Source organism: Leopardus geoffroyi, chromosome C2, assembly GCF_018350155.1.
Source record: "Leopardus geoffroyi isolate Oge1 chromosome C2, O.geoffroyi_Oge1_pat1.0, whole genome shotgun sequence".
NCBI lineage: Eukaryota > Metazoa > Chordata > Mammalia > Carnivora > Felidae > Leopardus > Leopardus geoffroyi.
In genome coordinates, this window is record NC_059333.1 from 27,318,445 (window position 1) to 27,343,970 (window position 25,526).

Here is a 25,526-nt window from a genome sequence, read left to right on the forward strand (position 1 = left end):
GAGAGACAGAATCTGAAGCAGGCTCCAGGCTCTGAGCTGTCAGCACAGAGCCCAACGCGGGGCTCTAAGTCACAAACCATGAGATCACGACCTGAGCCCAAGTTAGACGCTCAACCGACGGAGCCACCCAGGCACCCTTATAGTTGACATTTATAATTGAGGTTTCTTTCCCTAGTGAAGTTTTTCCCTAGTAAATATCTTACACCTCTTAAGAGAATAATACACAGATCATTTCTTCCTGGAGATTTATGTTTAACCCGGTATAAAATGAAATTAGCCTTCAACAAATGCTTAATACACTTACATGTGGAATTTTTTATTTATCACTGAGAGTGCACTTTTATGAATGCATTCAATATTTTGGTTTCCATTAAAAGTTTTTCGATATGGGACACCTATACTAATCTTTACATACTGAAATGTCTTTTAAGTATTCAATTTGATAAATCTAATTTAAAACCAGGCAGTTAAAATTGTCACTTCATATAAGATCTTATGTATTTTATGTACATGTCAATGCATTACATTAAAAGGTTTTACTGGCATAACAGTACGTAAGGGATATTAGATCACAAAGTGAGTTTCAAGACAGGCTTCCTTGTAGCAATTTCAATGTAGGTGACCCTGAACATAGTGAACCTAGAAAAGGCTCAGAATAAGGAGATATGCGAGGATTTTCTGAACATTACTTTGAGGAGCATTCTACGTGCCCCTCCAATCAATTTTAGTGAGGGGGTTTTCAGACGACCTGGAAAGCTGAAGTTGGGAGACAGAATAGAATTACTCCTGCCTGGACTATGTAAGTGACACACACTGATGAGGTAACTGCTTTAGCATTACATTTAAAAAGAACTTCCTACAATGTTGATGGTTGGTTGGTGCAAAAAATGCATGCATGAGTGAATATGGCCTGTGCACCAATGCAGTTCAGTTCCAACCATGGAAAGAAACTGCCCAAAGAAGCACCTGGAAGAATGGTGGATGTCATTAGGGAGTTTGAGTGGAGTAGATCCTTGAAAATGCGAGGAAAGGATGACACAGCTGTCAAAGGAAAATCTTACGCGAATGCACAGGAAGTATAGTAGAATGTTCCCAATGGTGATCTCTGATGTGCATCCAAAACGCCCTGACAGAATCAGCCAACTACATACCCTAGACAGCAGGAAGCCCACTTAAGACAGTAACAGAAAAATGAGTATCTCTTGGTACCCTCTCTGCTCTCTACTGCGGCATTGATACTATGTAGTATAAAACTACCCTTGGAAGATGCTGGAAGAGGAATGCAAGCCTAAGGTAGGAAGGAGCAAAGGTTCTCCCTTCTGTTTCCTGGGACATGGATACCTTACTAGCAGCAGATCCCCTCTGAGCAAAAGGAGAGGTGAGTTAAGAGGGATAGGCGGTACCCAGCTAATATAAGGCTGGGCCATTTTAAAAAATTAGACTATATTTTAGAGCAGTTTCAGGTTCATGGAACAATTAAGTGCAAGATACAGAGACTTCCCATATACCCCTGCCCCACACGTGCATAGCTTCCCTCGTTATCAACATCACTCACCGGAGTGGTACTTTGTTCTAACTGATGGACACATCATTACAAACCAAAATCCATGAGGGTTCACTGTTCCTGTTGAGCATTCTATAACTTTGGACAAATTTATAATGACAGATACCCACCATTACGGTATCATACAGAATAGTTTCACTGCCCTAAACATCCTTTGTGCTCCACCCATTCATCCTTCCCTCCTCCCTGATCCCTAAAAACCATGATCTTTCTATAGTTTTATCTTCTCCAGAGTGGCTTATGGTGGTTGGACTCATACAGGATGCAGCCTTTTCAGATTGGCTTCTTTCACTTAGTAATATATACACAAGTTTCCTCCATGTCTTTTCATGACTTCATAGCTCATTTCTTTTTAGCATTGAATAGTAATCCATTCTCTGGATGTACTGGAGGGCTTTTTTTTTTTTTTAAAGAAACTTTTCATTCTGTGTACAATGGAAAGACTTTGTAAAGTTTTGAGAGGAATGACATGATGAGATCTGCAATTTAAAAGTATAAATCTGGCTTCTATACAGGGAAGAAGTTAAAGAAGGATAAGGACAAAGTCCAAGAGAGCAGTGCGTGTGCTATTGCAATAGTTCTGGTGGGAAAGGAGACAGCGGCACTCTGGGGGGATAGCAGTTGAGATGAACAGAAGGAGATGGTTTGAAAATATATTTACGAGGTAAAAGTAATAGCATTTGTTGATGAATCAGCTATTCAGAATTATAGAAAGAGAGGTCAAGTATGAATTTTGGGTTTTGGGCTTGAGTAATTGGGTGGATGAGGGTATTTAACAAGGGCGGGTGGTGAAATAAGGCTGGAAGTCTGACTGGAGAGGGTTGATGCCAAGCCAAAAACTCAGCACCTCAGACATTTTCTATTAGAGGCATATAAAAGTCCTCACCAAACATAAATCTCATTTCCTTTTCCTTGCAGATTGTTGGCCACTCCTCTTAGGCTCCAGGGACATGAATAATGTCCTTAATAATGTCAAAGAATTTCCATCAATCCTTAATTGCCCACTAATCTGTTTCTACTGTCTTAACCATCTCCTTAATGGTGTTCCCAGCCACTACTAAATTTGACATTTTATATCTGGCAATACTTTCTCAGTTTGTTTCTTTAATTTTTCTTCTTTTTTTCTTCAAATTGTTGTTGTTGTTGTTGTTGTTGTTGTTGTTGTTGAGAGACAGAAAATCCCAAGCAGGCTCCTCACTGTCAACACGGAGCCCCATGCAAGGCTCGATCTCATGAACCGTAAGATCATGACCTGAGCCGAAATCTAGAGTCGGACGCTTAACTGACTTAGCTACTCAGGCGACCCTAATTTTTCTTTTGCTTTCTTTTTTTTCTTTCTTTCTCTTTCTTTTCTTTTCTTTCTCTTTCTCTTTCTCTTTCTCTTTCTTTTTCCCCAAACTGCTATTATTTGCAAACATTTATGTCAGTCAAAATGTCAAAAATATTTGTTGGAACTCTAAACAAATAACATAAAAGTAGTCCATGACAGAGTGCTAAGATCATTTGCAGCAGGCTGTGTTCATAATCACTGGCTAACATGATAGAGTACAGTCCATCATATTAGCTCTCATTGGCTAAAAGATTAAAATAGCACTCAGCATATAAGTAGCTTATTAGATTATTCTTTCTATATACATTTTTAATAAAAATGATGGACAGACTAATAGCATTAAAATCAATTAGCAGTACCAAAGTTAATTTCTTGGTTTCAATTATTGTCCTATGATTATATACGAGAGTAACATTAAGGGAAGCGGGGCCAAGAATATAGGGACACCCTGTGTATTATTTTGTAACATTTCTGTGGTTCTAAAATTATCTGAAAATACAAAATTAAAAAGTAAATCATTACTGCAAGGGCAGAGTTAAAAGGGAAATACATTTGTAAGATATCTGAAAGAGACAGGTATTCAAACATCAGCACTAAAGGGATATAATTCAGTGTTATGCCTTTACATATTCTTGATTCAATGCATGAGTTCACTTACATTTGCAAATCAAATCCAATTAATTTATATGAAATAAGATAAAACAGGAATACATGAATAAATATATGCCTATATAAAACATCTTGGATCTTAATGAATAAATAAGAATTAATATTATCTTTAAGAATTGTAAAGGAGTTGAGAATCCACCATAAATCTAAATTCAATGTGCTTAAATTCTAGACCAGCTTGCCCTTGTTCTTAAGAAAGAATATTTTATAAATTCCCTGAGTTCTAAGCCACGTCTTTTAACTATACCTAAACTGTCCATCTCAACACCATTTTTCTATTTACTCAGGTACAAAATGTCGGAGTCCTCTTTTACTCCTCCTCCTCCTTTTTTGCTTCTGTGGAGTCTCCAAATCATGCCAAGTCTTTGTCTTCATTATCTTCACCTTTATCTTATGTTAAATCCTTAGTGCTTCTCTAGGGTGCTACATAAGAATATCTTTCTAAATACCATGTTTATTTTCCCTGACTCAAATGGTCCTTTCCATGTATACAAGATAAATCATTCATTATAAATTACAGACCTGGTCATGTTCAAAGCCTTCAAAGGAAACATATCACTTTAACAAAGAAAGGTAAAAAAATGAATTTAATAAAAAAAAAGGTAAATAAATAAAAAAGGAAAACAGAAAAAAAAACCCTCCTCTAGAATGTCATCTACATCATGACTCCTTTGTGTCTTGTAAACCTCAACTCACCCCCTTTGTTCCATGTATGCTCCCTGCCCTCCTACCAAAATCGATTGTCTGCTGTCCCCAAAGAGGCTCACACTTTTCCATCCATGCCTTTGTTCATGTTGTTTTCTTCCAGGTGAATATTTTTGTTTTCTCAGTCATTTAAAGGACCAGTCTTAATGCAGAAAATCAAGACATAACATTCAGATGACAGAGTGCTCTTGCCTTTGAAAGGCTCCTAAAGAAAGATCACTTCATACATGGAACTTTCCTAATTCATCTGTTAGTATATAGACTTTTCTCCCGTTGACCTGCTTTCTTTATTGTGAAGGCATCAATATGACTGTACCCTGATATGTACACATATTGTTTTCACAGGTGCTAATTTTACAAGGCCTGAATCTGTTTACACATTTTTTTACCCCTTGAAATGTTCACCAGAGAACTGGGGGCTCAGTAAAGATCAACAGAATTAAAGTGAACACTGAAGGCATTCTCTAAGAAGCAAGGAGAATTCAAACTCAGTTCCCAATCAACTCCTCCCTTTCCTACCCTAACCTCCTTACTATAACACACTTATCTATATACTTTTTTAGCCTTAAAATATTGACAAGCCTAGGGGTGCTTGCTTGGGTGGCTCAGTTGGTTAGGCTTCTGACTTCAGCTCAGGTCACGATCTCACAGTTCCTGAGTTCGAGCCCCAACATCGGAGTCTCCATTCTCAGCAAGGAGCCCACTTCGAATCCTCTGTTTCTGTCTTTCTCCCTCTGTCTCTCTCTCTGCCCCTCCCCCGCTCTTGTGATCACTCGCGCTCTCTCTCTCTCTTTCTCTAAAACACAAACATTTAAAAAATATATTGAAAAGCATGCTACTTGGCTAATAGTGTCATTTTAGAGTTTGGATTAATAATAATCACTGACCCACAATTAAATATGACATGATTATAGTTGTAGAAACCAAATGTATCCTTAATTCTGCATACTGTTCAAATTTCCAACTGAAGGAAAGCATAGCTGAGCTGGAACTATGACGCATCTTCAGTTCACTCTACTCAGAATCCTATTCTGTCATCGTATTTATTATTGAATATTTATAGAGTCCCTGCAAGTGGTTGTTTGAGCTGTGCCCTATGAAAGGGACACTGGCCAGGCAAGTGGGTGAAGCTGAAATCTAGCCCATACTCTGCTTCCCAAACCATAAGTATGACTCCAATTATACTTACAAGTATGCATGTGTCATCTGCAGAGAAGAAAGGACACCTTTTTACAATTCACAGAAAGTGCAAGGGGGGAATTAAGGTAGCCAATAAACTTTAATATATTGTATAGAAAAACTTTTTAATACTGAAATCCTTGGTGTGTTTTTTTAAATCCAATTTTGTTGATAGGAGTACAATTTTCATCTAAGTGTATTCTGACATAAAAGCAGTGAAGAATTCTATGAATTAAACATACACACTCTCCCTAGAAATAATAAAAAGATACATTAGGTCATTGGATCGATTTCTTTTCCAATGTAAGATTGTTCTCTCTTGTGTATTTTTCATTGCTCTGTCCCATATGAGTCTAAACTATTTAAACTATGGTTCTTCTTCTATTTCCCAAGGGTGTTTATTGAAGAATCTAACAGACATCCATGATGATGAATTGAGGGGTGGGTAGTTTCATTTTATGATTTTTTGATGAAGTAAACTGGCCTAGAATTCAGGGCACTTTTTTATTATTATTATTGTTATTAACGTCGATATCCATTGGCCAACTCTTATATTCATCATGCTCATTATCTGTAATCCTTTCTACAAAGTAGCCTAATACGTAGTGTTATTTCCAGTTTTTACAAAAGAAAATTCAGGTGTTTAGTGATATCCTCAAGTCCAGATGGTAAGTTTGATGTGTTCAAACTCAAACTTAAATCCAGTCTTCCTTGCTGCAGAAGATTTCCCTACTCTTTTAGATGATATTGTGCAACCCATGTTCCACTTTCTTAAGTAAATCTATTCAACAAACACTTACAGGATACTTCTTATGGGCCCTGCATTTTCCTAGATGCTAGAGTTGAGCAAGAGAGACAATATTTGCTTTATGGGACTTACACTAGGGAAAGAGACAATAAACAAATACCTAAATACATCAGTTCAGGTATCAACAAGTACTATGCCATAAAACACATCAGGGTAAGGGAATGGAGAGTAACAGGTTGGAAGTGGTGGCCGGAAGGTCAGAGAATGTCTTTCTGAGGAAGTGATATTTTAGTAATGGCCTGAATGTAGCAAGGAGAAAGACACACAGACGTTGAGTGAATGAAGGTCCCAGGTTAGAAGAATCATGGCATTTCAGAGAAACTCCATGAAGGCCAGCATCACTAGGACAGGATGCATAAGTGGGAGAGGGGTAGGAGGTCAAGTTGGAATATAGGTAGATCTCATAATGCAGGCTCAAGTAGGCAAGGGTAAGAAGTGGGATTTTCTTTTCTGATGAGAAACCATTGGAGGGCTTTATCTAATTTGCATTGTTGACAAACCACCTTGACAGCTGTGTAGAAAATTAACTCTAGGGGGAAAAGAATGGAACAGAAATACCAGTTCGAGGCTATTGCAACATCGCTTCACCAGGGATGACAGTGGCTCAAGGAAGAGTGGCAGCCCCAGAGGTGGGGAGAAGTGGCTACATTGGAACAGGGTTGAAAATCGAGTTGGCAGGTCTTGCTGATGGAAAGAATGTGGGTGTCGAAAAGAGAGAAATGCAAGATCACACCTAGGTTTTACACAAGATACTCATGGGGTTGTTGGTGCCCATCAAATCGGAAAAGAGCAGGATTTTAGGAGTGGGTAAGAGGGAAATTAAGAAGTCTGTTTCATACACGTTATTACTTCTTATGGCATTTTATACAAGTTCCTTGTCTGTTTGGGGCCTACGATATACCAAGTACATAAGAAAAGATCTAAAGGGTGTTGGCACATCCCTCCCACAGATTTATGTAAGATGTGAAAAAAATGTCTCCCTACACATATCCACTCACCCACAAATACAAAAGTGCCCCTACTATTTTATATTATGCCTACATAATTCTTCATTGGGACATAGTTCGATTTGGATCATCATATCAGTGATTACGTCTAGCCGGAGAAGAAACATGCAATGAATATTAATCTTTTTGCCATAGATCTTTCCTATGATGTCCAAGGGCAATTTTCAATGGGTCCATTTTCTCTATCTAAAATGTGTGTTTTCTTCTGGTCCTGAGATTGGAAGCAGAGATACAGAGTTCGCTGAGATTTTTTGCCTTCGTTGGTTTTTCTGTCTCTGTCTTTCAGAATAATTCTCAAAACACGTTTCTTCTAAAAGCCTTCTCTGACTGTTCCAGACAACACAGAAAAGAGCTCAACTCTCTCCCGGAGCCCTTAGAACAGCCTTATGACTCTTAGTTTTACTTTTATTTCTAGGTGCTTTCTACCTAGGAGTATCGCAAGCTGCTTAAGGTAAGAAGTGATGTCTTTTTGTACACTCAATATCACTCAGTGTTGAGCACAGAGCTCACATAAGAGGACTTTGACTATATTTTGCTGATTTAAAAAGAAAAAAAATGTCTGCTCTCCAAGATTCAGAAAGGATACAAAATAGTTGTGTGTGGACGTTAGTCATGTATTTGTGAAATCATCATCTGCTAACTCTGGAAGCAATATTACAAATAATCTTACCCAATTCTGCTCTGCCTTTGAATCTTTGCTAGGTAAACTGCCACCTGCTAAAATCAAAAGAGACAAACTGACAAACAAAAAGGACAAGAACGTACATCTGTGCCTGACAGTGAAATGCTTTGGTTTGCTGGTGACTGGCTTATTCTTTGGAGTTTTACCTTTTTAAGTTATTTTTGTCTATTTTGAACTCACATTCCTATGTTTATATTACCTGTAAATAGTGATCATCAGCATGAATAGTAAGAAGGGAGGAAATAAGAAAACATTTGAAGAAAGCTTCTCAACAACCAAGTTAAAGACTCCTCTCCACCTGACTGGAACTTCAGGTGATAATTATGTGGTGATAGTCATTAGGGTTAATGTGAACTATGTCAATTTTTCAATCTGTAAGGGTCACTCACACACTAACCACATTTCCTAAAGAGTCTACTATCCTGAAAGGAAAAGCTTTTGACCAGCAAACAAGTACTGGTGTCCATGTATCCATGGTAGTTTGCTTTTTTCTATTGCTTGTCTCTTACAAACTTGAATTTGTGAGAGTTAAGTTTCAAAGACTTTATCATCTTTGAGTAAAATGATCAAGCAAGTTTTCAGGCCAAACACGGCTGAGCCCTGCCACATTTAGACTCAACTAAGGTACAAATCCTTTTTGAGGTTCAGCCTAAAATAGTGAGCTTTTATCTTTATGCACCTGATTTACTGGAAAAAAAAAGACATGAAAGATTTACCGTGAAAGGAAATGAGGCAAGAAGTGCACGTCTATATTTTAAGACTTTTCCAGTGACGCATGGAAACACCAGAAATTGTTTTCTCAAGCCACAAGTTGAAAGTAGAGTGGCCCATTTCTATTTTACATCTATTCCTATTGATCAACGTGGCCAGATAATTCCACCTCTCCTTTTCCCACAGTTTTGATTCAATCTGTTATAAGCCCATCTTTTAGAATGCTTGCTGTGCCCAGTGGTTAGAAACAAATTTGGTTCAATACTAAACTGAGTAATTCAATTGGACAGCCAAATAGCTGATATTATACTCATCAGTGACTGAAAACAAAACAAAACAAAAAAACCCCACAGGGATAAATTGGATTTGGTGAGAGAGATGATAAAAGACCTCGGTGAAAATATAGTGGGCAGGTTTGTCAACATGGAGAATTTCTATTTCCCTTCTTGAGTATGTTCTTATATGTACGATGTTTCAATATATCTTATACTTTTAGTATAGTATCTCTTCACCTTCTACCACCAAAATGTCTTGTCAAATTCCCATGTGTAGCAGACCATCAGGAATTCTCAAAAAAGAACCTTACTTAGCAAATGGGCTTGCATCTTCTAATACAAAAATCATGAGCATGCTAATGCTCATACTAATCACCTAGAAATGGTCTAAGGGGAAACAGAAAAATAGGGTCCTGAGTCTTTCCTCTAGAGCAACAGAATCTCGATGAAGACAGAATTATCAAGAGGTAGTTCTAAAACACGCAAACTCCTCTTCATGGTGAGAAGAATACAGAATTAGCACACTGGTGTCTGGGAAGATGAAGTCTAACTCATCTTGTGTTAGAAACAACTTCAAATATGACACAAAAATTCATGGATATTTTAGCATTCATTCACCTCCTCTCATGTGCCAGGCACTGTGGACAGAAAGATGATGAATAAGACAAGAAACTGCCAATTCCAAGACAAGATGATAGAGTTGCTCCTTTAATAAGGCATCTTGACTTTTCCATAACGCGAGGATATTTCCTAAACTTTCTCTTTGATTTAAGCAAATAGAACCTTTGTGGACCTCAGGATCATGCCAAATCTAAAACCTAATTTTATGATTCCAAAGAGTTGACAACATAGTTACAGAAGAGGAGTAAAGTATGAAAACTAAGAGAAGAAGAGACAGTGAACGAGCCAACAATACAGAGAATGGATTTAACTGGAACAGAGTTTCAGTTGGAAAACATCAACTTGAAGTTGCCTTAGGTTGATCCTTAACAAAAATACTGCTAAGACCTGTAAGTTGGAAAAGGATAATCTATTTAAACTATACGGTAACGGACTGCTGAAGAAACATTCTGAACCTTGTTACTAGGCCAGAAAGCCAGGCAGAAAGGATATTGTTTCTTTTAGAACTACAAAGAACAAGATACAGAGACCAAGAAAGACAGATACTAAACAGAATCCTGCCCACCTAAGATAGACACTAGGTGATTATAAAAATTAATAGTAACTTGTGTATAGTTTTCCAGTTTGAAATTGTTCATACCCTGCATTCAACAAAATGCCTGTAACATCACGTTAATTCAATAATAAATGTAGAGCAGATGTTTAAAACTGTGATTATAAAAGACTATTCCTGTTCCATAAACTGTAACGTTAAAAGTGAATGTTGGAGAGAAGGAACTACCAGAGATTTGGTATGGCTTCACCCTTTAAATCCCTTTGGGGAACATAAAATAAGAATGGAGGCAATACATAAACATTCTGTTTCCTGAGGACACCCCTCAGACTGAGTCAGCATGATGACTTCAGCAAACATTCTTTGATCATCTGCAATTGTTTTTTACTTCACAATGCTTATGTTCTAATGAAAAGAGAGCCTATAAAGCGAAGATAAACAACAATGAGGACTTCAATGTAGCTGAAGGCAGCAAAAAAGTTTTAAAAAGAAAAAGAAATGTCATTGGCTTCTGGCACTTAACTTATCCTGTAAATTGCAACAAAAGTGGTTTTTTAAAGAATTGAAGAGGAGACGATATTTCCACAAATATTAGGTTATGTATTCTCCTGGAATTCAACATGGAAAGTTATAATGTATAAGATCCCAATCTCTGTTTCTGTAGATTATAATTACTTGTACTTTTTTTTTAAAGTCTACCTTCTGAAATATTTTAAATTCCGTAGGTCAGTCATGGAATGTGGTCCATCTTAGAAACTTGCTTTTCAGTAGCACCTCCTTGGACCTAAGAGAGTGGAAAAGCACTCCACCCCCGTATTAGACCCAAACTAGCTTAAAAGGTAATTAGGAGTGACGGAATACATTATGGCAATTCCTACCTTACTGGGAGAAAAAAAAATGATTATCCTAGGACAACAAGGAGTACTGGCCACACCTTCTCTGAAATAAGTTAAATGACTTGTATTAATCCCCCCTAAAAATACACAAATACTTATATTCCTGTGTAATGCTGATTGGGCACTTAATGATTGTGTAAGGCTAGAAGATCTAACCCATTATATCCTCAACCAAAGTGTTGGTGGTTTTTAGGAAGGATGCATTAAACAGCCTTGGCACACACTAAGTACATAATTGAAAAAAAAATCATGTGCAAAATTTAGGATAAAATTTCTCTTTCACCAGAAAGACTAATTATTTATTTTGTTTCAATCATGGGAAAAAAATCTTTTACTGACTACTATCCTTCATAGATGTATCTCCCTTAAATAGAGGCCAGTTATACCTTGATGTATATTTGAGGTAAGCTTTGATACACAAAGGTGGGGGTTTTTTTAATACTACTTAAAAAACTTGGCCATAGAAAGGGGGAAAAATGTAGACAGCCATATCCCATTACAAGTGCATACATTAAACTTTCGACAATGTCTCTAAGGCTATGCATGTACCAGCATTACAAGATTTTATAGGTCTTTTTAGCTTACTGACTGGGTTACAAAGTGACCAGGAGCTTTCAGTTAAATTCCCAACTAAATCATTTGCTGGTGCCCTAACCCTTTGTAAAATTAGCAAATGACTAGTTACTGCTCAGTTTCCTGCTGCTCTTTAACTTCAGGGTTAAAGCATGATAGTTAAAACATCTTTGACAAATACAACTTGGATTAAGACCCAATACACAGAGTTCCTTCCACAGATGAAATTTTAGAACAAATTTCTAGTGAACAATTGGAAGTCTCTTTTAATAAAATATCACACGGATTGATAAATTAACTTCTGTGAATGAGGAACCAGAAAAAAATCTGACTCACAGTGCCAGGACCCAAATATGTTATTTTTCTTTGCTTACATTCCTTTCATAAATGACTGAGCAAGCTTATTAGAGCAACAAATTTCTCAGTGGCAAAACCATAAAGGAGGATTCAGGATGAAACCAAATGTGTGTGATACCTCCTCTGTGCCAAGTACACAGGACAAGCCTAGGGGGTGCATTTCTGCGTACTTAATCCTGTAATTCTGGTTTGTTATTTTTCAGATCAAGAAATTAAGGTTTAAACTGGAGGATGTATGTATCTTAACCAAAGTCACATACCAAGTACGTAGGGGGGCCTCGACCTTAACATATTGGTTTGATATTAAAAGTCTTGCTTACATTTTTATTTCACGCTGTTTTTCAGTTTGCATTAATTATCAGAAGCTATAACCTTGATTAGAAAATCCCGAATGCTCATATTGAATCTGGTATTACTTTGGGAGGAACCAAGGGAGTCTGCTTATCATAACCTGCTGTAATGGTGTCTGTTTGCACTAATTATTGTAATTTCTTAAAAATAAAACACTTTGCTTATATGAGTTGTTAGATTTCCAGCTTCCCACACCCATGAATTACTGTCACTGTCATTATAACACTGGGCAGCAAACATGGGGGAGTGATGTAGTTAAGGAAAAGCACATCACCAGGAGTAAGATCAGAATTGATACAGTCCTGAGGTGAGATATTTTACTCACAATAGCATACTTCTTTGTAGCATAAATAATAATGAGTATGATTGATTTATCAACGAAAAAACACCTTTACGTGCTATGTTTGTTTTGCCAGCTTTACAATCTCCTTGCAAAAAGATCTACCTAGAATTATCAGCCCATAAAAGATGAGGGGAGAAATTTTCATTTTCTCATACTTCAAAAATGGCATGAATTTGACTGAAGTCTTTTTCCATGTGGCTCATTTATAATTATCTCGGGCTGATAGGAGAATGATGATAGCTCCTAACTGTTGGAAAATAATAAATTAAGAATAACTCTCTCTTAAATCCCAGGAACCCTTCCCATACCTCAACAGAAGTACTCTGTATGAGAAAATAAGTGAAAATATAAACATGGTATGTTTGACATTTTGGAGCATCCTTGGAGAGACATTGATTTGTAATTCAGATCACATAGCATCTTTGATTTCTCCCACTTGCCCATGCCCCCCCTCCCCAAATAAAACACAAAAGCTTTATCTGCAATGGATGGAGAGCAACCCAGGAATCTGTGCAGAGACTATCCATCACATTTCTGTCTTAATTGAATGACACCAGAATGAGATCGATAAAATGTAACAAGAGACAGCTTTGCATTTCCACACTCACTTATTTCCCCTCTCTATTACTCTCAGCCACCACCGTGACTAGAAAACCCAAGTACAGGACACGAACCCTGCTGCCAGGCAAGCTGTTAGGATATGAATAAACTTGTCAGAGAAACAACAAAACTTATAAATGTTAGAAGGGAGCTGGGGGACAAAAGGTTATTAGAGAAGTAGTGAATTGGGTTCTTTAAAAAGGCAATTTCATAGATGTATTCTCAGCCCTAAATAACCTCCTCAAATGCAACGTTGCAGTTAGATCATCTCTACAGCTCTCCCTCTGTACCCAATTTCTTGAGAATGCATGAATGTCTGTCTCAAAAGCAGATGTGGTGACATCTCAGCTCAAATCTGCAAGTCCTAGAATAAATGCCAGGCAGCTGTGATGTCCGTATGTACAAGGTTCCTGAGATCTCCAATGCATTATTGATAACCTCATCACTCTGCTAAAAGCAAAGGCTGACATTGTTATAATCTCAAGCTCTGGCTTTGCCTTGGAATCGATCACAGGAAGAAGTAAACCAAAGAACAAAACTGTACATGTAAAAATCAAGAAGGTTAAGAAGTGCCTACCACATTCACTTCACTCTGAGTGTGTTAACTAAAATCACACGACCTGCTTTGGTGTTTTTACACCTTTGACAGGTTATAGTGTGGCCATAGACTAGGCTATATGCTGTAATAATTCATCAGTGTAATATGCCATATCTCGGGCTTGTTAGAAGGAACAAAAGTCTGTATTTTAAAATAAACGGAAGTCTTTTAATGTAGTTTCCAAGAAGGCATATTTTTTTTCTTCATTCTAGTAAATTTTCTTTACATCATTTTGAAACTTAATCAGACATAGGTGACTGCCCTGTCTACACACAGCTTCTTTGCATCGCCATGTGGTACGTTATGAAAGATGTGCCTCCAGAAATCTTCCATATAATTTTACTTTTATTATTTTAAATAATAATGCAAGATCATAGCATATTTTAGTGCCTCACTTCTTTATAATTCTTACATTTTTCATTATTTTCAGAAATGATATTTGAAAAATATGATAAAATATAAAAGTCACATCCCATCCCAAGAGAGAATTAAAGAGAGAATTATAATGTATATCCAAACCATGAATCACAGCTTGAGTATTTTCCATGATCACACTTGGAGATAAAATCTTAAGTAGCCTGTGGTTGCTGTTAAAAATAAAAGCACTATTTTCTTTGCTGGAAGATGGCTAAGTAATTTGCAAAATAATCATTAGTTGCAGGTTACTCCTGAATTCTTGAGCAAATGAGCATGCAGTTAAGTCATTATTTGCAAACGAAAACAAGGGGTCATATGGAACAAATGGCAAAACATACACAATTGCATTTCACCTGCAGACACTGGTCACCTGAGGCAGGATTTGACTGCTGCCTGACCAGGTAAGAGACAAGGCATGCCTCAGTGAACTTGCTTCATCCGCCTTGTACTTGTTGAGGCTTGTATTTGATATCATGTAAAATTTCCCCAAGTTACAGGTTGTGATATTGCCCAAACAGAACAAGGCCCCAGAAAATGTAGATATAATAGGAAGGACAGTATGCATTTGTATACATGTATGCATATATTGGGAAACATGAAAAAATTGTTATTGGTATATTCTAAGATAATTAAAACTTAAAGCCCCTTAAGCCTTATCACACTGTTTCATTATTGCTTAAGCTTTTCAACGAGTCATCGCCCATTGTCCCAAGTATTGCAGGAGCCTAACTCCGGTAAAGAGACAAGTTTCATGGAATGTGGAACTTACTTGAGCGTCATAAACTAAAGCTAGGTTAGAATAAATAGGTTCTACCTCGGATCATTTTTTATTTCACTCATTGCTTTTGCTTTAGTTTGTGGGCGGTTCATTTGGCAATAAGAAAGTGAGGCTGTTTCTGCTGTGAGCATGCACATCCCTGGGAAAAACAAAAACAAAACAACAACTACACTAAAATACAACAAACACCACAAGGGTTTGGAAGCACCAGAGTGGGAGCTGGTCATACTGGTAAGTGTGCACTTCCCACTGGGAAAGTTGACCAGCCCCACGGAAGCCATCCATATAGGTCAGAGGCTGGAGCTCAACGCAACTGTCACAGAGTATGAGTTCACACAAAGAACACAGCCAATGCTGTGGGGTGCTCCTTGTTGTTGATGTCATTACATGTGCGTTGTTTTTAACTTTTAAAATGAGTGTATGGCTAATTAGGGGTGTTGGCACAGCTTGGACTGATGAAGAAAGCGATTACAATTATAAAAGACTTCTGGGGCCAAAGCAGTCAAAGATGCTGACTATTCCCCATACTGGCCCCAGCCATGTCTAGATGGCTGTCAAGTATGATTATGCTAGAAGCAGCCTGGATTTATTAGGGTTTTTGTTTGTTTGTTTCCCTATAGGATTCAAATGCCCATGGATGTGGCTCATGATATTACCAGTTCCTCTCTTCTGTTTTCCTCCTTATGTTTACTCCTAGTTCCTCCCTTATGTTTTTCTGAACATTCACAATACTCAAGAAACAAAAACCCCATCCTACTGTACTCTCCAGAGGCTGTGATAAGGCAGGATGAATACAAGAGAAAAACCATCTTCCCTAAGTAACTTTTATAATACTTCATCATTCTAAAACCTCAAAATCAGTCTCAAACTTGTTTATTTTTCATATTCTATGTGTGTGAAACTGGTAAGAAACAAGAGAACACATTGGATATACACCCAATAAAGTGAGAAAGGAACAAACGGAATTTTACTCTGGAGCATTTATTAGGGGGGGGCACAAAAAAGTAAAGGATAGAAAGAGAACCTTTGTTTAATCCTATGGTGTAACCTATTGAAATGCAGCATCTAAACATAGTTTATGTTTGAGTCCTCCCCCCCACCCCGGCCCCCAGGAGTATTCTTCATTTACGAGGTGTGCATTTATTACATCACATTACAAAAGAGCCTGAATGGCTATTCAAATAGCTGCTGTAATCAAAAGATTCTTTTTGCAAGGAAACAACCATAGATTTTTTTATAGTTTTTGCATTTAGCTATGGACATCCTAAAATGATAGAAAGATTCTCATTTGTGTTTCCCCCCACTGGAACCTATTGAATTGTCCTGGTTTTGTACAGTGTAGAACAATCCTGCAATAATAAAACATTTCAACTTTGTACAAAAGGTGAAGCTTTCCATTTGAAGTTTTCCTTTAACAGGAAAAAAATAGAGAAAATGGGTTGACAGCTTTAGAAAATTTAAACAATTCCCCTTGCCAAGATACGTATTTCATGAGTTTTCTCTAATTTCAGATTTGGTGCATATGTGTCGTGCTAACAATGAGTGCTTTCAATTTCAATGTTCAGTTTCTTCTCTCCCTGCTCAAGCCAATCTTCACCTTTTAATAGGCAATTATTTTTCTAATCGTTTCTTAAAAACTTTTTTTTTCAGGATTGTGAGACATGAGCTCCAAGTTATACATTATGGATGCATTTCAAATAAACTGAGTGCATTGTAAACTGTAAAATGCACTTGACTGGTAAAAGTATCTCAGAATAAGGAAAAGAAGGAAGGAGGCTATACTTCAAAGTATGATAAAACTTTTGTAACGTACAAATTCATAATAATCACAGGGGAATCAATTGAGAAGAATTCTTTTAAGCAAAACAAATGAGCAAAGTAGTGTTGGTTGCAATTGTATTAATGGGCTATGCAATGTTTTTACTATTTTCTCCCATCGGCATTAAACCTCTCTTGACAAAATAGAATACTCTCCCATTTTCCCCCTTTATTACCTATTACTTACATGGAACATACTTTTCCACATCGCAAACACAAAAACAAAACATAAAGTCAATCCTTTATCATCTCAACTGTTCATATATATACTTTCATTTGAAATACAGTGCTTCAGAAAACATTCTCATGTGGCAAAACAAAGCAGAAGAAAAAGTAGTTAGAGAATAAATAACATGATCTATTTTATGAGAGTCAATTTAAATATGAGGCATGTACAGAAAGACAATGCCATCCAGCCCTGTGATACCTTACAAAAGCACATGTAGCAATACTCGTTTCAATGTTGCAGACACAAATAGAATAATGAAAATTCATGTGGCTCAGCAGCTGAAATTTCTAAAGGTGATATTATAAAGATGATTCCAACAGCATTCAATCCAAACCAGAAAAACTAGTTGATGTTTCATGAAACCAACTGAACAAACCTATAAGAGCTTCCGTCAATGTTTTAAAATTAATTTATGACAGGCTGTTTAAAAGACTTGTTTAATTATTAATAGAAACATTTTATCTCATAGATTTTTTTAAAGTTGCACTTGATAGTATCTACCATGGATTCAACATAGAAGGTAAAATACAGAAAGTGGCTGAGCCAATACTGCAAAGATCCTAATTAGTATCATGCTATAGAAAAACAATGAAGTGATTTTGTCACCAATTACTGACAATTAGCCTAAGTACAACAGTTAATTTCATGGAAATAAAACCACTATAAAATGAAAGGAACAAAACCTATCATAATTAATGGCATTTGCCTGCATTCCTCTACTGGTTATTTAATTCACAAACCATAAAAGTTTTGAAACAACTTGAACAGCTAAACACATATGCAAAAATCAAGTCTGGGTATCTGGATTTTCTGATTTTTAAGCATCTGTGGAAACACGTAATTTAGCAACAGAATTATGCATACCGAACTTTTATCCCCTAAATCTAAATATATTATACTTCCAGCCTGTGCATTTGTTAAACAATAAAATTTAGTGTATTAAGTTGCAGAGAAATATCTTGTGATAGCTTGCCATTATCCTGTTGTAATGTGTCTAGATATAGTGAGCTGACAATATTGTAAAAACGTTACAATGTTAAAAGTTCTCCCTCTCCCTTGCACTTTTGACTCTCTCAAACTTTTCTCTCCACCTGCCTCTTTTTTTCAAATGAAGCCCTGTTTGTGCTCATGAGCATGGGAATGTCTGGGCTTGTGCCCCCCATGTCAGTTTCATCTCCTCCGTTTACTCTGCCACAAGTTTCAGACCTGCAGTCAGGAGGCATCCCCAAGTCAAATCAAGCTTTAAAATGTTGATCTGGCTTCTCCTAAAAGCTGGAAAAGCTTCATTTTGTAAGGTACCTACCAATCAACAAAGTAAAAGCAATTCAAGGCCAGTCACATCTAAAGCTAAAACTTCAACAACAACAACAACAACAACAAATGTACCCTTTGCAAATATTTTTCCAGTTTCAACAAGTTCCAAAAACAAAACTTTCAAACCTCACAAAAACATCACTATAAACTATTGCTTAATAAATAGCCACATCGATTTTAAAACTTGAGGTATACAAATAAACATTTTAGAGGTTTTTGGCCACGCAGAGATAAGATCCTCTCTGGGGAGACCACGAGAAACTGCTTGGTCTTTTGTGCAGACTCCTGGAATGTGCTTGCTTTTCATTTCTTTCTTTGTGTCTGGCACACTGGCCTCACAGGCAGTGTCTTAAGCCATGCAGGGTCAGGGCAAACAGAGAACTGCATTCATGGACAGATCAAGTTTATGTGAGAATCTGCTCCTCCACTGCCCTCAATCTCCATATGAATTGTTAATAAAATCTCAGCCTGAAAGCTCATCACCCCAACAGTGGGGAAGTCATGCAGAGAATCCTCTAGTTCAGAAAAACAAGATTTCTTTATCTTTTTCATCCTTCGGCAGCATTCGTGGGAATTCTGCCATGTAACCTCCTCCTGCACCAACCACCCCCGCACACACACACCCCACCTCTCTCCTCTGCTCTCTTGGTCGCACCTGATCATCAAGGAAGGCCAGGAGCTAAGAGACAAAAGAAACATTCTGACACCCACAGCAAAGCTACCGCAACATCAACTTTGCCTCTGCAGTTATTTGCTGCTATAAAAACCTTCAGGCAAAAGGAAATATCAATGCTTAATTTTTTCCAGTTTGTGTCAAATAGCTGGAAAGACTTTCCCGTAGCTTTATGACACCACAGGAACTAGAGAGCCACAGATATAATAAAAGGTCACATATAAAGTGAAGAACAGAGTCATACCCTAATTAACTTGATATCTCCATGCAAGTACTGGACAGGAACAATACTCGATGGATGTTGCAGGCAATCTTGTGTGCATCTTCTAACCTTGCTACAGGCCAGCTGGGCCTCTTGTTTCCTCTGCTTTTGCTCCTTGCAAACTGTTTTAATATCGAACGCTTTTCAGAGGGATGGGCTGATGAACGAAAACATGAATTTCCTGCTTGCCCTTTAAGGTGGGTTAAAGGGGGTGCTAGCAATCAATTACAGAACAAAAGAACAAAAAAAATGACTTAAGAACCTAAGGAGTGAATGTGTTACATTCTTTGCAGTGTTTTTTTTTTAACAAAGTGTTTCATTTTCATTCACCCTTATCATGAAGAGTAAACAATATCTATTTCATTAAAAAAAAAATAAGACAAGTTTACCCCAGTAGTAGCTCCTGAAGGAAATCTGTTTTCTGTTCAAAAAGGCTTCAAATGCACCAAACTTCCATTTCGACTTGATAATGATTTTACAAGGAATAAAAAAGTTTGAAATTTCGTCTGAATTTGTGCTTTAGATTTTCAAATTGCTTTAACAGAGTCAGGTCCATTTCAGAAGAAAAAGTTATATTTGCTATTCTGATTGACATTTTAGCCCTATTAAATCTTTGTTTCCTCATTTTATTTTGGATAATAAAGCAACTATAACTTGTAAACTCTTTGCACATGAATTGTTCCAAGATATCTTCCACTGAACTTTTCTCTCCTGTAACTGCACGTCAAAAAAGTTCATTATCATTTAAACACAAATATTTCTAAACTATACAGAAATAAATCCAAATATCTATCACCATATATCTAGACATGCCATATTTGAAAAGGTAAAAAAACACACACACACAGACAGGCACAAACACAGTGTCTTAAAGTAAAAGGAACACCAAATGATCCTTGACCACTCACATAGTAATGTCATATAAATATACAGACTCACTTTATCTAAAGCAAAGTCACTATTATAAACAGCACATTCTTTAGGTAGCATATCCTATCCATGGTTATCACTTTTGTATGTGAAATATAGGAATCAGTAGTTCAAAGGATTCTCTTCCATAAAATGTACGTCACAGGAGTTTGATAAATTTTCAAAAGAAAATTAAATTTAGTTTATATTAAACATCCCACTACTTAAGGGAATTCTGCTTAGGCATTATGGCTTAGAAGCTCATTAAACTACTAAGTTGAACTCCAAATGCAAAATGAAGTTCAATATTATCCTTTAGTGCTGATGTAAGTTATTATTATAATTAATATGTATTAAACTGTTTCTAGAAACGTCAAACTCTCAACTGTTCTTCCCAATACACCTAAACTAAATTAGTCTTTAAATAAATAAGTCAGTAATTCAACAAATGTTAAAGACTTACACAGTCATATAAATATGTGAAAAGTGTTATTTTAGGAAATGGAGAATGATCTGAAATATTTGTTGTTCTTTTACATAATAGTTACTCAAAAAGCTAATTTTATAGTAATGAGTTTAATATTTAAGTAGGACTATGTGAACTCAACAATTTTTATTCATAGACTGTGTTTTTCTATCACCTATATCAAATTAAAAAAAAAAGACTGTGTGTTACTGAATTGTATCACCTGAAAATTTTAATGTGTTGATTCACTTCCATTAATTTGCAGAAGAATACTAATATTTTAGTGCAGAAGATGTTTCTGCACAATTTCTATCGTGATGGTTATTTTCTGAGAAAGGAATTAATGGTTTGGTAAATTCCCCTTAAGAGTTTGCTTTTCAAAATATGTGTGTTCAAAATATGAGTGTAGTTGTAGATTCAGGTTTCTCATCAATTTTCTAAGGAATGTGTCTCACTGATGTCCATGGGGCCCTGCAATTCCTAACAGGGTGAAGGAAGAGGCCAGGGTGAATGTGCGTGTTACTGGTAGGTCTGGCAGGTGGCAACCAATAGCATTTTCACCTCTACTGGAAACTCCATGAGCCACAGACACAGGAGATGTTTTCCTGAGAAACAGCCTGGAGATAGCAATAAGATGAAGCAATTGAGAAATTTAATCTGGACATGTACATTTATATTCAGACTATATATATCAATGTGGCCATCGTATGAGGTTTGTCAAGGCTTTTAGGGAGGCTCCAGACAAACCCAAAGACAACTTGAGGCTTTCATATGGTTATGGACTGAATGTCTGTGTCCCTCCAAAATTCATCTGTTGAAGCCCTAACCCCCAGTGTGGTTGTACTCAGATATGGGGTCTCTGCGGAAGTAATTAGAGTTAAATGAGGTCATAAGAGGAGGGGCCGATCCGATAGGATTAGTGTCCTTGTAAGAAGACATACCAGAGTGCTGGTACCGGCTCATGTTCCCATCTCTCCTCTCCCTCTCATTCTCTCTCTCTCTCTCTCTCTCTCTCTCTCTCTCTCCACATGCTTTGAAGAAAGGCCAAGTGAGGACAGAGAAAGCAAAGCTCTGCAAGCCTAAAAGAGAGTCCTTACCAGAAACTAAATTTGTCCTCACTTTGATCATGGACAAAGAGTCTCTAGAACTATGAGAAAATAAATTTCTATTGCTTAAGCCACACCCCCCCCGCCCCGGTCTGTGATATTTTGTTACAGCGGCCTGAGCAGATTAGTATATATGTTAAAAAACAACAACAACAATAGCAAATTGGAATAAATAATGAACTACATTCTAAGGATAGTTATGCTTTACCTATCATCTCTTACCCTCTCAGAGAGCTACTGGATCTGGACAAGAATCTCTGTTTCCCTGCTTCTGTTGTTAAGTGTTGAGCCTTTGACAAATTTGAACTTTGAAGAAATTTTCAGGCATTACATTAAAAACTCATTCTATGCAGGTGGGTCTAGGAAGGCATTAAAGTTATGTGAATCCTTGTGAATTCAAATTGGTGCGGCCACTATGGAAAACAACAGGGAGGTTCCTCAAAAAAATAAAAAATAGAAATACCATATGATCCAGTGACCCCACTTCTGGATATGTGTGAACATACCCAAAGGAAGTGAAAACAGGATCTCAAAGATATATCTGCACACCCATGTTATTGCAGCCTTATTCACAATAGGCGAAATATGGTTAGATACCTAACTAGAGAGTGTAATGTTTAATTTCTCATAGAGTCATTTTCCTTCAAAATACCTAAGTGAGAAAAAATCATTAGAGCGTAATGAGTAGGAGCATGGAGTTTAGAGTAAAGGTCTAGGTACAGATGTGCTTCAGTTACCTACTTGTTTTTTGACTTTTCAGGTCACTTGCCCATCCAAGCCAAGCATCCTGAGTTGCCAAATGGGAACACTATCACTCACATCAGAAGACTGTAAATGGTAGGTGCTGCTGGTAGCACAGTACACATCTTCAGTATGATTCTGATCATTATTTCTCTCTAACATAGCAGAACTAAGGTGTCAGAAGTTCAACTAAGGTACTGGAAGTCTACATTTGGATTTGTATATTCTTTTTTAAAATTTCAGTTTTATTGAGGTGTAAGGGATACATGAAATAGTAACATATTTAAAGTGTATATCATGGTGGTTTGATATACATACACAGTGTGAGAAGATCCTCTCCATCTATTTAGGTTAATGCATCCAAGTTCCACTCTTTCAGCAAATTTCAATTATATAATACGTTGTTATCCACTTACAGTCATCGTGTTTCACATTAGATCCTCAGACCTCACTCATCTTATAACTGTTCATTAGTACCTTTTACCAACTTATTTCTTCCACCCTGCTGCCCCTGGCAATCACTGAATTTCTACTTTCTCTTGGTATGCGTTTGACTTTTGCTTTTTTTAGATTTCACATAAAAACAATACACGTATTTGCCTTTCTCTGTCTGGCTTCTCTCGCTTAGCATAAGGCCCTCCAGTTTCATCCATGTTGTCAAAACAGCAAGATTTCTTTTTATCTCATGGCTGAATAATATTCCATTGTATATACGTACCATATCTTCTTTACCCATTCACACACAGATGAATACTTAGGTTGCAGCCATATTTCGCCCACTGTGAATAAGGCTGCAATAACATGGGTGTGCAGATATTTCTTTGAGATCCTGTTTTCGCTCCCTTTGGACACATAGCCAGAAGTGGGGTTGCTGGATCATGTGGTGTTTCTATTTTTTTATTTTTTTGAGGAACTTCCCTGTTGTTTTCCATAGTGGCTGCACCAATTTGTATTCCCAAGGATTCTCATAACCTCTAATGCTTTCCTAGACTCATCTCCATAGGATGAGTTTTTAATATAATGCCTGAAAATTTCTTCAAAGTTCAGTATGAGAAAGAGTGGTATCTCATCCTGATGCTAGGATGTTTCTGAGGACTCTGTCCATTACATGATCTTTTAAGAGTGACTGGTGGGAATCCTCCATTCATATCACAAATGTGTGTGTGTGTGTGTGTGTGTGTGTGTGTGTGTGTGTGTGTCTCACACTCTGTTTTCATCCTGGCTTCAATCATCATATGTTAAAAGAAAAACAGAGAAGGTTTTTGACAGTTTGGTATGTGATTAATTTGTAAATGAGATACACACACATACACACCCCCCACACACACACCCACACACACACCCACCACACACCCACACCCCCCCCCCACACACACACATAATAGGGTGATGCTTAATGATTTCCAGACTGAGATCTTTTCAGATAGTAGACTGTGCTAATGAGTTACTTCTGATGCTCTGATGAGGGATCGACGTGGTAGTAGGAAATAGTATGTGTCTTTTTGCTTAAAAATGAAAGTTTAAGGAAGGTTAACGATGGTTTAAGAAAATTTTGAAAAATGATTATTTGAGCCACAAAGACCATACAATTATCAAAATAATATTTGGCAAAAATGGCCACATCTGCAGGTTCTACGTGGGATATTTTAAAGCCATTTAGGCACTCCATGGAGCCATTTAATAGAGGATATTCTATTTCTAGCTCTATTTCTGGATTTTTTTTCTATTACTATCTATTGCTTTAAAGGTCATAGTGAAGATTTCACAGGTATGGTTCACCCTTGCTATTAATATAGATATTGCCCTCTATTCTCATTTAAGAAAGAAAATATGTTACATGTGAAATATATAAAATGTCAAACAAAATGTATAAAATCTTATTCTATTTTATATTCGTGCTCCACAGTGTAGAGCATTGAAGTGAGTTATTTCAAATGAAACTCTAGGAGCTAATTTGATTGTAAGATTATATAAATATTGTAAGGAAAAATGAGGTATGATTTTTCCAAATTGAAGCTGCCAAACCGGGACCAAAATGATTAAAATTGTGCCTCCTGAATATAAGTACACCTCCAAAATTGTTTAGTTTTACATAACATATGCCTCCACATTGTTGTACAGGAAATTATTGTATCTAAATTGTAAAATTAATGTGGTTAATGTGATTTTATTAAAAAAAAATGATCACTTTGCAGAAATAAATGCATCCAACAACAGAATCAATGTATTAGCTTAGGTTTGGGTAACATAAAAATTACATGCTGGAGAAAACCCAACAGCAATGAGAAATAGTTAAAACAAAAATATTTCCCTAAACCTTGAAACTTTTTTCTTCACCAGATTCTTTGCGTTGGTTTGAAAAAAAAAAAAAAAAAAAACGAAACACAAAAACCTTTCAAATTATTTTAGAAATACTTAGAATGTGGCAGTTCTTAATTTGTATATGCCATGGATACTACTCTCATTTTTGAATACGCGGACAGTTGAGGAATTCAATTACGTACATGTTGCTTATTCAGCTTTATTTAACTCTGGAGATGTTTGCTCTCCACGGAGTCCCAAGGTCTTTGGGCTTGTGCATTGAGTCAAGAGTAAATGAGAACCAGGTCACAACAGGTTCAGATGAGAGTCTAGACAGCTCTATTTGATTCTGTTTGGCAAAACATACTCTCCTACACCTAATTCTCGTAACTATCATTCAAAGGAAGCTCTAAATATAGAGGGTTCCGGAAAAAATTATTTAGTGGAAGTTAAGCCAAAACCTTCATGTTATGGGAGGAAAAAAGCATGGTTTATAGATGGAAGTGATAAAGTTTCATTATCTTTGTGGAATATGAAATTCACTAAAATGTGGGTTACAATATGTATTGTGTATAACATTTTATGGTGTAACTGAACAGCACATGTGAACAAGGAAAATATAAGAAAACCAGTTGAAGTAAATTTAAGAAATTAAAGAATACATCCATTTCACAGAAAGAGTAGTTTAAA

The 25,526-nt window shown here is 36.7% G+C and overlaps 2 long non-coding RNA genes across 2 annotated transcripts in view; one reads left to right on the plus strand and one right to left on the minus strand.

The window, feature by feature from the left end:
* Positions 1-25,526, minus strand: part of LOC123610698 — a 392,464-nt gene that overhangs the window by 303,456 nt on the left and 63,482 nt on the right. The window lies entirely within an intron of this gene.
* LOC123610700 overlaps positions 22,342-25,526 on the plus strand; it is a 28,327-nt gene continuing 25,142 nt past the window's right edge. The window contains exon 1 of the long non-coding RNA XR_006718255.1: positions 22,342-22,631. This is a non-coding gene — a long non-coding RNA (uncharacterized LOC123610700). The remainder of the gene's footprint in view (positions 22,632-25,526) is intronic.